We start from the raw sequence: 6,000 nt of genomic DNA, 5'->3' as shown, positions 1-6,000 counted from the left end.
TTTGCTTTCTGTGTTGGTGGGGAATCACTTGCTTTCAATCTGTCTTAACACTACCTCCTGTGGATAGACTTGACTAAATGCACTTGGAAAAGGCTGAGAGAAGCCAAATCAGTCATTTATTAGCTCTGCAATATTTTTGTTCCCACCACTTGATGAACTCTGAGAGCTTTGTTGTACAAAGTGTTTATATTTGATAAGTCAAAGGTTTTAAGTTGAAATTTCACCGAAGAAGTACCTGTTCATTAGTCAGTTAACTGCACTAGCATTTGGGGACTAAGGATGTGGTATCTGTATAATGCTTTATACAGTGTTTGAAGCAGGTAGACCAATACTAAAAGTGTATTTTCAGGTTCATTATGAGTGGGTTGAGGGAGGGAGAATCTGTCTGATCCACAGTAAAACTTTCATGATCTATTGAGAGTTAACTGTTACCACTTGCCAATTGAGACTGGATATTGAAACATTTTTAAAGAGATGCACTTTAATCTTAAATAAAACTATAAAAACTAAACAATTCTGGCACTGTTTTTGTTCGGTTGGTTTGGCTTTGAATTGAGTAAGATGAGCATAATCCACATACCAACATAGTGAACACCATGATCCTCCACAGACACATGAGCCATTCCTATTTTATCACCTGTTTTAGCCATAGAAGAGGTTCTCTTGTATTCGTAGTTTCTGGGTTCCACACGCTTGTAGATCCATACATCTGAATTAAAAATGAAATAGACTTAATATGTTGAAGAACACTGCAGCAAAGAGCCACAGAGTGTTAACAGAAATTTATTGTTTCACAGTTCTGGAGGCTGGAAGCCTGAGACAAGTCATTCACAGGATCCGTGTTTTAGAACAGCTGTGAGGGAGATCCATGCTTCTCCCCTAGCTTCTGGTGCATTGCTAGCAATTTTTTACTTTGTTGGCATGTAGACACTAAACTCCAATCTCTGCTTTCAGCTTCACCCGGCGTTCTCTGTATTTGTCCAGACTTCTTTTTTTTTATTTATTTAAAGATTTTATTTATTTGACAGAGAGGGAACACAAGCAGGGGGGTGGGAGAGGGAGAAGCAGGCTTCCCACTGAGCAGGGAGCTCGATGTGGGGCTTGATCCCAGGACTGTGGGATCATAACCAGAGCCAAAGGCAGACGCTTAATGACTGAGCCACCCAGGTGCCCCAGACTTCTTTTTATAGACACCAGTTGTATTGGCTTTGGGCTCATCCTAATGGCCTCATTTTAACTAATAACTTACGCAGTGTCACATTCTGAGGCACGGAGTGGTGGGGTGGTGGTGGGATGGTGGTGGGATGGTGGTTAGGGCTTGTGGGGACCTGAAGAACCCATAATAAGAATTTCCCAAGAGTAGAATTGTGTAGTAACATGAACACTAGTCATGACTAGTCATGGAGGCTGCTAGGCTGAAGTTCTGACTCTGACTTAAATATAACTCAGTTGCAAATTGATCTCTTTTATAACCTCTTGCAGATGGTATGAACAGCTAGTCACGGAGGATCTTTGCAGCAGTAGGTCATCTTAAGTGTGTGGTAGTGGATTAATTTGTACAAAGGACTTCCCTGTTATCACTGTATTCACGGAATGGAGGTCCAAGCAGAAGTCTTGAAAATTGGATGAGCAGGAAAATTCCCTGGATATGGATTGTCAAGTGTTTTAAGGTGTGTCAACTGTGATTGTTTTAAGATGTGATTAATAGGATTCACTTTAAGGTAATGGGAGGAGAACACTGGTAGAGTAGACAGACCAGTATTAGCCATGAATTGAAAACTTGTGAGGCTACAGGAGGTGGGTATAGTAGGATTCTCTATTTTTGTGTATGAAAACTTTCCAAGCTATTAACTAAAAGCCATAGAATTAGATAAAAATTGTGTCTGTTTATCTGTAACAGCAACTGCAAAGTATACTTCAGCAGCTTTAAAAAGTGAATAGGAAATTTTAAAACATGTATCGTAACTGAGACAGCATAAACTTTGTTTCCAAGGTTGGAAACAGCACACAATGGTATTGCTGCATTTAACCTGGATTTTTAGCCCAGTTTTAAAGGAAGATTGAAGAAGGGAGAGTGGCTGTCTCTCCCACCATTAGGATGCTTCAGCATGGCCTGCCTTTTTCGTGGGACTATTAAGTTTCATAAGGACACAACAGTTTCCTGGCTCATCACTCTAACCCCAACATCTGGTGTGGTGCCTGGCACACAAATGTGGTCTCTGAGCATGCTTACGTGTGCACAGTCTCGAGAGAGAGAGAGAGAGAGAGAGAGACACCTTAAGAAGCTTGAGGATGGTTTGCTCTTTACCTTGTGCTGTCAGCCTACCGGCTACAGATTAGAAAGATCCCCTGAGGTTAGGATTTGATGCCATAGCTGTTTTTTTTTAAAGATTTTATTTATTTATTTGACAGAGAAAGATCACAAGTAGGCAGAGAGCAGGCAGAGAGAGAGAGAGAAGCAGGCTCCCCGCGGAGCAGAGAGCCCAACGCAGGGCTCGATCCCAGGACCCTGGGATCATGACCTGAGCCGAACGCAGAGGCTTAACCCACTGAGCCATCCAGGTGCCCCCATAGCTATTTTTTTATCATAAGTTTAATTTTTTAGTTTTGCAGTAGTGAATTTATAACCTATTTCTAAATTTAAATTAGCACTTAAATTAAGGATGTATATTTGGGGAGACCAGTTGCCTTCTTTTCATTGTACTTCATTCCCCTCAGGCCATATTTTCCCTGAGTGGAGGAGCAAGAGTGACAGCTCATTTTTAAAGCTTCCTCACTTTCCATGGGCTCCCCCAACACTATGCATTACAAACAAGGAAGCAAATTGCATTATTAAGCAGATAAATAATAAATTGGTATTAAAAATATATGTAGAATTTTTCCCTTTTATTTTGTTCCTTTTAATTCCAGTATAGTGAACACACAGTGTTAGTTTCAGGTGTATAATATAGTGATTGAACAGTTCTGTACATTACACTATGCTTACCTTGATAAATGTACCCTTAATCCTCTTCACTTTACCAATTCCTCCCCAACTCCCCCCAAACAACAACCTCCTTTCTGATAACCATCAGTTCTCAAGAGTCTGTTTTTTTGTCTATTTTTGTTACATTGTTTTGTTTCTTAAATTCTACACATACAAATCAGATGGTATTTATCTTTCTCTGACTTATTTCACTTAGCATTATATCTATCTGTGTTGCTAATGGCAAGATTTCATTCTTTTTTATGGTTAAGCAACACTCCATTATATGTATACCACATCTTTAGCCATTTATCTGTTGAAGGATGCTTGGACTGCTTCCACAGTTCAGCTGTTGTAAATAATGCTACATTAACATAGGCATGCACATATATTTTCAAATTCGTGTTTTCATATTTGGGTAAATAGTGTGATTACTGGATCATAGGGTAGTTTCATTGCTAATTTTTTGAGGAACCTCCGTACTGTTCTGTAGTGGCTGCACCACCAGTTTGTATTCCCTCCAGCAGTCCGTGAGGGTTCCTTTTCCTCCTTGCCAATGCTTGTTGTTTCTTATGTTATTTATTTTAGTCGTTCTGACAGGTGTGAGGTGTGAGGTGATATTTCACTGTAGTTTTGATTTGCATTTCCCTGATGATCTGTGATGTTGAGCATTTTCTCGTGTGCCTATTGGCCATCTGTATGTCTTAGAGAAATATCTGTTCATGTCTTCTGCCCATTTTTAATTCAGATTTTTTTTCGGTGTTGAATTATATTAAGTTCTTTATATATTTTGGATATGAACCCTTTATAAGATTTGTCATTTGCAAATATCTTCTCCTATTGAGTAGATTCTTTTAGTTTTGTTGATTGTTTCCTTTGCTGTGCAGAAGCTTTTTTGATGTAGTCCCAATAGTTTATTTTTGCTTTTATTTCCCTTGCCTTAAGAGACATATCTAGAAAAATGCTGCTACAAAAAAAAAGTTGCTACAGTCAGTGTCGGAGATACTGTGTGGGCACTCTTCTTGGAGGATTGTTACGGTTTCAGGTCTCACATTTAGGTCCTTAATCCATTTTGGGTTTATTTTTGTGTATGGTGTAAGAAAGTGGTCCACTTTTATTTCTCTGCATGTAACTGTCTAGTTTTCCAAACACTATCTGTTGAAGAGACTTTTTCTCTTTGCTAGTCTTGCCTCTTTTGTCAAAGATTAATTTGACTGTATAATCATGGGTTTGTTTCTGGGCTTTCTGTCCTCCATTGATCTATGTGTCTGGTTTTGTGCTAGTACCATACTGTTTTGATTACTACAGATTAGTATTATTCCTTGTTTTGGGGGATTGTAATAACCTCAGTTTTGTCTTTCTCAAGATTGCTTTGGCTTTTTGGGGTTTTCTGTGGTTCTATTCAATTTTTAAGATTATTCTGCTCTTTGAAAAATGCTGTTGGGATTTTGGTAGGGATTGCATTAAATCTGTAGGTTGCTTTGGATGGTAAGAACATTTTAACAATATTTGTTTTTCCGGTCCATGTGCATGGAATATCTCCGGATTTGTTTGTGTCATCTTCGGTTTCTTTCATCAGTGTTTTCTACTTTTTAGATAGCAGATCTTTTACCTGCTTGATGAAATTTATTCCTAGGTGTTTTATTATTTTTGGTGGAATTGTAAATGGGATTGTTTCTTTAATTTCTCTTTCGTTGTTTCATTATTAATGTATAGAAATGCAATGGATTTCTGTGTATTGATTCTGTATCCTGTGACCTTACTGAATTCATTTATCAGTTCTAGTAATTTTTTGATGGCGTCTTTAGGGTTTTCTAAATATAGACTCATGTTATCTACAAATAGTGAAGTTTTCATTCTTCCTTACCAGTTTGGATGCCTTTTATTTCTTCTCTGATTGCTGTAGCTTGGACTTCTGATACTGTTCAACAAAGTGAAGGCGGTGAGATTAAACATCTTTGTCTTGTTTCTGACCATAGGGGGAAAGCTCTGTTTTTCACCATTGAGTATGATGTTCGGTGTGGGTTTTTCAAATACAGCCTTTAGTATGTTGAGATAGGTTTCTTCTAAACTTAGTTTGTTGAGGGTTTTTAATCATGAATAGGTGTTTTGCTTTGTCAGATGCTTTTTCTGCATCTGTTGAGATGGTCATGTGGTTTTTATCCTTTCTCTTGTTGATGTAATATGTCATGTTGACTGATTTGTGAATATTTTGAACCACTTGATTGTGGTGAATGATTTTTTTTTAATGTATTGTTGGATTCAGTTTGCTGATATCTTGTTGAGGATTTTTGCGTCTGTGTTGATGAGATGCTGGCCTATGGTTTTCTTTTTTTGGTAATGTCTTTATCCAGTTTTGATACCAGTGGATAATGCTGTCCTTATAGAATGAATGTGGAAGTTTTTTTCCTCTTTTATTTTTTGCAATAGTTTGAGAAGACTTCCCTTTTTTTAAGATTTTTATTTATTTATTTGAGATAGACCAGAAATAGGGCGGGGGATGCAGAGGCAGAGGGAGAAGCAGACTCGCCACTAAACAAGGAGCCCAACACGGTTTTCATGGCCTGAGCTGGAGGCAGATGCTTAACAGACTGAGCCACCTAAGCGCCCCGAGAAGACTAAGTATTAACTCTTCTTTAAACGTTTGGTAGTGTTCACATGTGGTGCCATCTGGTCCCGGACTTTTGTTTGCTGGGATTTTTTTTTTTTTTTTAAGATTTTTATTTATTTATTTACTTGACAGAGAGAGAGAGGGATCACAAGTAGGCAGAGAGGCAGGCAGAGAGAGAGGCAGGGAGGCAGGCTCCCCTGCTGAGCAGGGAGCCCAATGTGGGGCTCGATCCCAAGACTCTGAGATCATGACCTGAGCCAAAGGCAGAGGCTTAACCACTGAGCCACCCAGGCGCCCCTGTTGGGATTTTTTTTAGATTACTGTTTCAGTTGCATTGCTGGTAATCAGTCTTAAGTTTTCTATTTCTTCCTGATTCAGTGTTGGGAGGGTATAGGTTTCTAGTAATTGATTCAGATCTTGTAAG

Source organism: Martes martes, assembly GCF_963455335.1.
Source record: "Martes martes genome assembly, chromosome: 3".
Lineage (NCBI taxonomy): Eukaryota > Metazoa > Chordata > Mammalia > Carnivora > Mustelidae > Martes > Martes martes.
This window is presented reverse-complemented; position numbering follows the sequence as displayed.